This window comes from Lissotriton vulgaris, chromosome 5, assembly GCF_964263255.1.
Source record: "Lissotriton vulgaris chromosome 5, aLisVul1.2, whole genome shotgun sequence".
NCBI classification, from domain to species: domain Eukaryota; kingdom Metazoa; phylum Chordata; class Amphibia; order Caudata; family Salamandridae; genus Lissotriton; species Lissotriton vulgaris.
In genome coordinates this window covers 299462087-299472625 of record NC_141693.1, presented here as the reverse complement: position 1 = coordinate 299472625, position 10539 = coordinate 299462087, and the positions used below count along the sequence as shown (strand labels likewise).

At 47.4% G+C, this 10539-nt stretch overlaps 1 pseudogene; it reads left to right on the top strand.

Annotated features, from left to right (window-relative positions):
* The first annotated feature begins 694 nt into the window (after window positions 1-694).
* LOC147710765 (taste receptor type 1 member 3-like) overlaps window positions 695-10539 on the top strand; it is an 89209-nt pseudogene continuing 79364 nt past the window's right edge.

Below are 10539 nucleotides of genomic sequence, written 5' to 3'. Positions count from 1 at the left end.
ACAAGGTGATGAGTATAAACAATGTAGTTGTTGCACGCTATGCCGTCAAAGGAAATCAGACACAATTTGTTGTTAGTTGTGTTGGATGTAAACCAAATGCATGAAAAAATGACCACATCTGTGAAGATGTCATTTGGTTCCATGCCCTATGTTCCAGCATGGAACCGGGTCAGTGTAATGTTCTAAAAGAGTCAGTTGGTCCCTGCTGGCTGTTGGATGAGGTTGTTTATTAAATATCTCTTGCTTTTATCACCTAAACGTGTGGATCTGCTTTATTACAACATCCTTATCTGGCCAGGCAGTTATAGTAAATCTTTTGTTCTTTCAGATAAGCTTTGCGGCTTCTTGCGAAATGCTGAGTGACAACGAGGCCTTCCCATCGTTTCTAAGGACGGTGCCGAGTGACGCGATCCAGGCCCGGGGGATGATGTGGCTCCTCAAAAGACTGGGGTGGGACTGGATCGCAGTCTTGGGCAGCAGCAATAAATATGGCGAGGATGGACTCTACCATTTCTCCCTCATAGCCAATGAGATTGGGATCTGCATTGCATATGAAGATTACCTCCCCAGTGATGCTTCTGCAGAATCTCTTCACAAATCTCAGAAGATAATTGGAAAGATCCGTGAAGCTAAAGTCAGTGTGGTTGTCCTCTTTTCATTGGAAGATCAGGCTCAAACCTTCTTGGCCGTGGCTCTGATGGCCAAACTGAAAATGGTTTGGGTCGCCAGCAGTGGATGGTCGCTCTCCAGCACAATTCGCCAGATGCCGGGTATAGAAAATATTGGCACCATCATTGGCTTCACAGTCAAGAGTCAACCAATAGCAGGACTGGAGGGCTACGTGAGAAATGTCCTTGGACTCCTGGCAGTTCAAGCAAAGCGGCCCTCCACAGACCACTCTGCAAGCACTTGCAATGAAGGTGCAGAGGCGGACTATGAGCGCCAAGCATTCCAGAATTCATGCACGGAGTGCAGCAATCTCAATCCTGACAATGCCTCCATGATCCATGACCCAATGACACAGAGGATGATGTACGGTGTCTACACTGCTGTGTATAGCGTGGCGCATGCTCTGCACAAGATGCTCCTCTGCAACAGAACCCACTGCCAGCTCAACGCCTACCCATACGCATGGCAAGTATGTTTCACTTTTCGCTTCTTTTTTTCAACTCAGTCATGTCGCTGTCCCACTGGTAAGGTACATTACCAGAATATCCTATCTTAAATATGCTACAAAAATATTGTAGCCAATATATCCCTCCACAATGTCGTGAAGGTAAGAATATACAGGTAAATGTAGATTTACAATTTTTACCTCCACTTATATGTACCTTGATCTACCTCTGCAGGGTACATATACGCAGAGGTAAAAATAGTAAATCTACATTTACCTGTACCTTCTTACCTTCATAGCTGTGGAGTTAAGAATAGTAGATATATACTTACTTATATATCCTATACTTACCTTCACAATATTGTAGTAGTGAACATTTTGGCTTTGATATTTTTGTAGTGCAATGTTTGTCAACAAGGTATTCTTTTATACAACCCCCTGGGAAATTCCCACAAGCCCTTTAAGCAAAGAGTAAACCCAAACATACAGGGTAGAGGGAGTGACTCTTATACAAACATCTAATACTTTACGTTTTCAAAGGTGAAGATATGAAGGTCCTTTGTAGGTTATTTTTATATCTCTCTGATGTACTACTCAAGAAATATAAATGTTTTTATACTAAAGAGTGGTTTTGAAAAGTTGAAAATTTAAATAAACAGAACTGAAAAAAATATAAATAGAGCATTTTAAAGGCCTTCATTAAATATGTAAGTAAGTAAGTTAATCCTTATTTGCAGATTAACAAATTAACAAAAATCATTGCAATGTCGGAAAAGTACAAAAGTTAAAATTTCATGGAGCATACTAGATTAAACACGACTCTGTGCAATACATCTTGCCGTGTAGGAATGACGACAAGCTTAAAAACCCTTTAAATATGTAATGATTGTCAACTTTATTATTGTCAATATAGATTTTCAATGTAAAAAAAGAAATATAAATTGTCCGCGCTGTTCAGACTTTCAGTAGCCAACATCGCATCAGTAATTCAATGGCGCTCCACAAAATACGTAAAACCTAACCCAAAAACGCATTGATCCAAAGTAGGAGAACACTAGAGCCATCCTAATTTCTGTCCTCAAATAGTATAAACCGCCCTATTTATATTAGCCAGTCCTTTCAGATGTTTCAAGCAATTGATTATCATTCACCAGTGAGTGCATCAACAAAACCTAATGTAACTTGACATTAAAAGTCCAAGAAGAATTTGCAAGGAGCCTGTCTGAAGAAAGCTTCTTCCACAGCATAACTTTTAAAACTTAAGAACCTTTCCTCTGATAGCGGCTGACACTGTAGCCTCGGTGGAAAACCATGCCTTCTTTTTAGGTTTTGCGCCTAGCGTTGCAGTGCGCAGCAGTACTGACGCAGTGAGAGACTTCTTGTAGGGGTTTGAAAACTAACCTAGGAATCGCTCACGCTCGTACGTGTGCTTTTCCTTTTGGCCCACGCTATTGGCCTTTGAGTGCGTCTTTTTAACAAACACAGCGCGCAATTGGCCAAAAGTGGCGCATTGCTCTGCCCTTGGCCTATTGGTGTTGGTTACCTGCACCGCCGCGGGCTTGCTGTTTTTGGATCCATTTCACAGGGAAGCAACTAAATGAAAGAAGGAAAGAGAGGTTGTGAACCGTTTCTTCAAGTCACGGTTTAATTAATTTCGTTTTTCTACTTGTTACACTGGTTAACATTTGCAAATGTATTTGCACATGTCGGCTTTTAAATGAGCAGACACACAGCATTGAATACATTTAAACAGGCAGTGTGGTCTAGCTCGGTTCTAACTGGGAAGGGCGGTGTTTCAGTCCGGACCCCGCCTTCCTAATTTGGGTTTACACTACTGCACATTTAGATAAATTGTCTGGTGCATAGGCAGCACTTGACACCACAACTAGCACCTTGTCCACTGTTTTTTCCTTTTCCTTTACTTTATCACAGCTGTGTTATGGGTTGGTGGTTGGTGATGATGAGAACCTGAGGATGCAGGTGAGTACCTTCCTGCTCACTCCCATGGTGTTACTTCCGTGAGGCACCACCAAACTTTTTCTCACTTTTTCTATCTTTACTTTCGCTCACATGAGCTTGGTCCTACCACACCAGGGGGTGGGTTTGACCATGGGAGACTTAAACTAATTGACGCAACAAAGTTTTTTTAACAAGATGGTGATCCAGATCCCTCCAGTACAGACGGTATACGGTTAACCACTGGTTCAATAGATTGAGTTTATCGATTACAACGGATTGGAAGGGTTCTGAGAAATAGATTCACTGTGTGAACAGGTCCGTTGTTGTTTGTGAGCACAGATTGATGAACCAGACTTTAATGTTCTAATAACAGGCTTCGAATAATATCTGGGGAAAGTGTATTTTCGGAGCTCGCTTCCAGAGCCAAGGTCTCCCGTAATACACTCTCTCCAAATACTCTCGTTAACATGCCTGTGTTAGTGCATGCTCGTCACCTGTGTCCCCGTGCTCGGCCAGATTGTGTGGGACTGAATCTGTATGGAAGAAGAGTTTGAAATATGGTCCGCCGGTTGGCTGGGTATTTGTGTCTCGATTAGTGACGAATGGCAGAATTCACTGCAGGAAAGGAATGTGTCCGTGACTCGTCACCTGAAAGTTGTCTCCTCCCCAGGTCATCGCCTTACTTTTGTGTCTTTCACAACTGCATGTGACGCAAGACCCGCTCCAAGAAGTCCGGCAGTCTGTGTGTCGGCGCAGACCCCAAACGGAACTGGGATGCTGGATTCTGAGGTAGAGGCTGGTGCCGTCTTTTTTGATGTGTTATTTTTAAATATAGCGTTACTTTGGGGCATAACCAGGGGCGGATTGGCAAGGCGGGCATTCGGGCATGGGCCGAAGGGCCAGTGCCTCAGTGCCCTCTGTGGGCCGTTTTTTTTTTCTCCCCTGTCCCAGTCCACAGAGAGTGGACTAGGAAAGGGGAGAAAAAAAAACGGCCAACAGAGTGCACGGAGAAAGAGACACAGAAAATGAAAGCAGCCTCGCTGTGCGGCCAGACAGCGATTGTCAGCTGTGGCCTCTCCTTCACCCCTACCCTGCCAAGCAATCAAGCTGAGGCTGGGCAGGGGTGATTGTTTGCAATAATCGGCCTCCCTGGGGGCCAGGTGTTTCTCAGGCCTTTGAGCCATATGCACCTTGGCCCCCTGGCGCCCATGCAGCCCAGAAACGGTGTTAGTCTTAACACCTCGCCCACAGCCCTTCACATTCAGGGCATAGTGGGCGAGGAAGAATGGGTCTTGCTGTGGGGGCCTGGTGATGTTTGGAATTTTTTTATTTTATTTATTTATTAATGCGATTTTATATAGCGCGGACTTAACCCGAAGGTGTCAGAGCGCTTCACACTAGGAACAGCAATAATACATGAGTAGAAAAATATAAGTGGACAAATTACAAAAGCAAACGTTAAGTTACATGAATCAAAAGTGACAATAGTGAGCAACCAAAATACAAGAGGAGCAAACGATGCATTACAGGAGGAAAAAGAGATATGTGTGCAGGTTACAAAAGCGTACAAAATACAAGTAGAGGTATAATACTGCAATTAAAAGCAGACACTCCAGCACAAGAACAAACATTACGTAGGCAATGGTGGCACTTGTGCAAGTATCTAAAGCAAACAAAAGTGAGAGGTAGCAAACAGTGTGTTACAAGAGAAAAGTGACGTGTGCAAGTTACAAAAGGGTACCATAGACAGGTACAAGGGTAATACTACAATAAATGTCAAATACTCAAACTGCCAGTACACACTGGGAGGCACTTCCCATGCACCAGCTTCACCTCAGCCTCCCCCCTGGCTACCTGGCTACCTTGGATGACCCAGAAAGCTGTGTTTTGTGCTCTCCTGCCAGGACATTTTCCCAAGGCCTGGAGGGTTGATTAATTTACTAATTGCAGGGGCCTTACCTCTGTTCATGTGCTCCTGAGCTGAAGGTCTGGGGAGGGCTAAGTAGGTTAGTAATAGCAGGGGCTTTGCTGCTTTTCAGGTGCTCCTGTGCTGGAGGGCTGGAATAATTTTGTGACAAAAAGGGGCCTTGCTATTTTTTTTAGTTGCTCAGCATGTAGGCCATTGTCACCTTGGCCCTGTGTCCTGTGCAAGAACAGTATCCTCCCACTTTCATTCCTTGTCTGTGCAAATGGTGTTTCATGAAAGGGCACGCCCCTTGAATGTGGGCCACGCCTCTTAAATATGGGCCACGCCCCTTGAATGTGGGCCACTTTTTTCGTCAGTGCCCGGGCCGAATTGTGATCCCAATCCGACCCTGGGCATAACCCCATAAATAAACAATTACTTTGACCACATTAACTGCGCCCCTCCATTAATTGTCCAACATTACTTCCTTCATTCCTCTAGCCCCGCCCAATCCTTGCTGTCGTTCTTTCCTTCTTCCCTCATTCTTAATCCCTCGCCCACAACATTGCTTCCTTTCTTACTTCCCCTTTACCGTCTTTAATTCCCCGATGCCTCTCCTCTGCCTTTCTTCCATTTTTCCTTGCTTTCTTCCTCTCCTACATCTCTTCCACCCTCCCTCTGCCTCCATCCTGCGATACTCACCACCCTTCCTTTCTTCCCCACTCTCTCTTAACAACCTTCCCTTCTTCCTCCCACAATCCTACCGACACCGCATTCATTACTTTCCTTAATGGCTCACTGTCATTCCACTTTCTTTTCCTCCTTACATTGCTCTCTCCCTTCCTCCTCCAGTCAAACTAACTTCATTTACACATAAAGCAAGTACGTGATTCACAGCTGTGAAGCCCCACAGCTCCTCGTGCAGAGCCTCGACACACAGCAGCAGCACGCGCTCAGAAAATGTGGAACTTAGCAACATTTTGAATGTGATGAAATGAGTCACTAATCTTTTGTTGGAAAACCGCTGTAGGCTTCTTCAAACATTGTAGTGTAACAACAGGTCGATGGGGTGCTAGTAGGGCAGGTGTTGCATGACACGGGCTCATTAGAATAGACGTTGTGCCGAAGAAGACACCATACTGCCGCGGACCCGCGTACTTCATAGTCCGTTCTTCTCATGCAAAGACCGTGTGCAGGGGCTCGAAGTTTTTGTTAGGAGCTAGTTTCCAGTGCTGCTTCTGAATCCCAGTGCTGTTGAGTACCAGGGGTGCCTATGCCTGAATCCACCCAACGCCACTTCCTCCCATCGCCCTCCACTTCCTACCTATTCCTCTCTCTCTTGCAGTTTTTTCTCATCCATTTGATTTCCTTGTCGCTGTTTTCCTAGCTTTCTCTTCTACCTTCTGTGTCCCTTTTTTACATTTCGATCTCCGATCCCCAAAAATGAGTGCCTCTCCCTACTACGTGCAAGGACCGGTACAAATTAAGCACTGACTGCGGGCGCATCCTTGGTAGGGCAGTTCCTTCCCTAAAATCCTAGGTATGGTGGGTGTCACTTTCGCAGCTTTGTCCTTACCCAGTAAGAAGCACCTTCAATGACTCCACAGCAGCAGCTCTGATTTTGGACACCCCTGGCAGCAGAACGCTGAGTCAGCAGATACGTCCCGCCTCTATAATTCTCACCCTGTTTCCAGGCACTTTAATTAAAGGGGTCTCCCTATTCCCCCACACGGTCTCGGCACACAATGGCCTCCGTGACGTGTGTCTCAGAAACACAAAGAGGCACTAAAAGATGAACTGCGCCGCCCTGCATAGCTCTGCGCTACCAAGGCGATCGCCTTTGCGAGGAGCGGCCCTGGCACCAGCAGTGCCCTGGAAAGGACCCTTCACAGACAACCTGCCCGCTTTTTGTTTCATTTCTTTCATGCATTGAATTTAATTACATTAAACAGCAGTTGAATTAAAAAGACATCCTGTGCATTTGAAGGCCGCAATCACTGGAGGAAAGCCTGGCACACCTTTCACCGCAACCACGGCACAAGTTTTCACGTTTTGCAAATTATGCTTAATTTTTTAGGTTTTGACTGGCGATGCGTACGAAGTACGCATGCGCCCAAAAACTTTATGAGTTGTGTGTGGGATCGGGTCTACGCCCCCTCCTCCCATTGGCTAGCTCCATAAATGGAGGCTAGCCATTGGGAGAGGGCTCCGTCCGTCAATCTCGGACCAGATTCGGGGGCGTTCCCGAGAATTTTTGGCTTTTGGCTACGTCAGCCGAAAGCCTCTTCTCGGGAACGCCCCCGAATCTGCTCCGGCATTGAAGGCACCCGGAAGAAGTCCAAGTGAGTGCTTGCTCTTTTTTTGTGCTTTTTTTTTTTGCCCGTTCCCACCCCCTCTCCCGCTCTCCGTGTCACCGGACCCGTTCCCGCCCCCCTACCGCTGCCTCGGCTCCCGTTCCCGCCCCCCTACCGCTGCCTCGCTCTCTATGTCTCCCCGGCCCCGTTCCCGCCCCCTACCGCTGCCTCGGCTCCCGTTCCGCCCCCCTACTGCTGCCTCGACGCTCTCTCGGCCGCTCTGCTGGTTCTCCCGGGTCCTGTGCGCTGATTCCCGATCGTGGTCCGCGGCGCCGCCTGCCCGGAGCCCCCTGAATCCGAGGGGCGGACAGAGGACCGGGGCGGTGACAGCCTGTCACTGGCGAACTCCGGAGAAGCAGCGACAACTTCGCCGGATTTCAGGGGAAGAGCAACAGTCCTGTGTGCATGTAATCTTATTTGGCGCAAGAGGGGAGCATTCTGCTGCTTTCCACAACACCAGCCTTTATTTAAAGTTTTTTTTTCCAATGCTGTTAAAGTAACGTAGACTTAAACATATGCATGTTTGCAAGAATGCTTTAAATTAGTTAATCTAAGAAGACTTCCTCCTGTTTTTAAACGTTTTTGGGAATGTTGGCTCTAAATGCTGCACGTGAGATCCTCTGCTCTTCTTTTGGCGTGTTTAGTGCCATGAGGGAGCACAGTCCTGCTTCGGCCTTTTAACAGTAGTCCCTTGGCATCGAAATGAGAGACCGCGTCTCCCGTTCTTTCGTCGCCACTTCCAGCCCTCCTGTAATAGTGTTGCTGTGTGTCATGCTGCCGTGGACTTGTACGAATGCTCATCGTGCTTCTATTGTTTGAGCGATGAGCTTGTTTCTTGTGCCTGTCTGCCCCGAGGGGGCTACACTTTTCAGGATCTTTAAGGCTGAAACTGTTGCCTTTATCTGTTGGATGTAAATGTAAATGTAAATGTAAATGTATAGGCATTTATATAGCGCACTACTTACCCGGAGGGTCCCAAGGCGCTTCGACCGCTGCGAAACCCTTCCTGGCTTCCCTGAGAGATGGTCCCTTAATGGGTATCTCCAGGGTGAGACCAGGCATCCCCGGCGGTCTGGTGGGGCCGTTAGTGAAGATGAGGCAAGCTAATGCCCAGAGTTGCCGAGTGTGATCGCTGATCAGAGTGGGCACCGAGGCGAAAGAATTATCGAGTCCGCTGACCCTGGTCCAGAAACCTGCCGCGCCGGGAATCGAACCCTGGTCCCGGGCCGTCCTCTGCTCTCGGGTCTGCCGCCTCTAACCAGTGAGCCACACTACTTCACATTCATGGATACAGCCATGTATGCTTCATCCGTGTGCTGGGCACCTCGACTGTGGCGTGGCTTCTGGTGGGTGTCTGGCAGGCTTCTCGCAAGTGAAGGGGTTATGCCAGGTGGAGTGAGCCAGCTGTTACTAGCCCATACTAGCCGGTCTTCCAGAGGCTTTAGCCTCCAATGGATAGTGACTTCGTCCGTCTTAGGAGCCCTCTACTCAAACTGAACGTGCATCCTGTTCTCAGAGGAGACATTGGAGTGGACACATGGGGGGCTAGAGGAGCAGTCTGAGTTTGTGTCACGGCGGGGCCACCACAGGGGCCCAATCCACACAAAGTTTACAATAAAAAGCGCCAACCCAGGACGTGCTGTGGATGACATTGTACAGCATCGCCACGTGACTCCTGCGACAAACGAGGCTCATTCGAGGCCGACAAAGGCGCGCACCGTCCCGCGCTCGAGTATTTGCAGACAAATCAGGTAAGTACACGGTTGGGACTGAAAACCACAGCAGGGAGAGCAATAAAAAGGAATTAATTGTGCTTTTTCCTGGTGGGAGGGTGGGTGGGGGAGGCCTGCCTTGTATATTCAGTAATTGCATGGGTTGCTTGATGTGTTTTTTCCATTTAATTATGCTCTCTGCTTATTAAAGGGACTCAGTTGCAGAAGTAAACTGCAATTTATGGCGCAAACAAGGCAAATGATTTAGTTCTGGTGGAAGTCGGCCGAGCTTTTAAAGAATTGCTTATGTGGGCCCCTCCGGCCTAGGGGGCTTCGAGGAATCCGCTGCAGCGAGCGGTCAGGGGGAGGCTGGGGGTTCACTGACGTTTTCTACTATTGACCACTGACGTAGCGCTCACCACAAGGTGACAGGTTTTTAGGCACTGGGCCTTGAGCAAGGGAGTAGCCAGGAAAATAAAATACCCAACTCTTCGTGTGACACAACGGAGCAAAGCGCGCGAACTCGAGCTTTCCTTTGGAAGCCAGTGACACTTGTTCCTCTTATTGAAATAGTGTGGAATTATGCAATTTACAGCATGATAGAATTTTTTTGTTCAAAACTGCATGTATCTGAATTGACATCTTTTGTTCATTTTTTTCTTCCTTTCATCTTTTTTCCTAATGTTCTTCTTTTATCTTGCCCTCCTTTCTATGCATCTTTCTTCTCTGCTTTCTATTCTTTCTATTTCCCATTCTCCTTTCATTTATTACGGCGCATACGTTGCTTTTTCTTACTGCATTATTTAGTTACGTCGGCTCCACAACCATGCACATAATTCCAGTGGCCTTGGTTATAATCTCGCCTTCAGCATTTGTGCAAAAATCGTGTGCGAGTAAGCACAAGAGTTTGTTGAAAGTAAAATAAAAGTAAAGTCTTTCAAAAAGGGGTCTTCCTCTCCTTTGGTAGCAAGGTTCCCACTGCAGGTTTAGTCCCCGAGGATAGGGACAGGCTCTCTCCTTCAGCTTCCTTGGGTCCTTCTCCTCAGGCAGAGGGGCGTCTTGGTTCACAAGCAGGATCTAATTTACAAGGAGCAGGGCTCCTACTTTTATACCACATGTGCCCCTGTTGCCTGCGTGTGCCCTCGTGTGCCCCTGTTGCCTGCTTGTGCCTCCGTGTGCCCCTGTTGCCTGCTTGTGCCTCCGTGTGCCCCTGTTGCCTGCTTGTGCTGTGTGGGTGTGTGTGGAGGGCTCTGTGTGGCTGTGTGTGTGGGAAGCTTTGTGTGGCTGTGTGTGTAGGAAGCTTTGTGTGGCTGTGTGTGTGGGGGGCTTTGTGTGGCTGTGTGTGGGGGGGGCTCTGTGTGGGTGTGTGTGTGGGGGGGGCTCTGTGTGTGTTTGTGTGTGTCATTTGCGAGAGATAAAGCTAGTGGCATTGTAAATGACAATGCCATTTATTTATGTTAAAAAAATAAATAAAAATAATGTCAAGAGCAATGC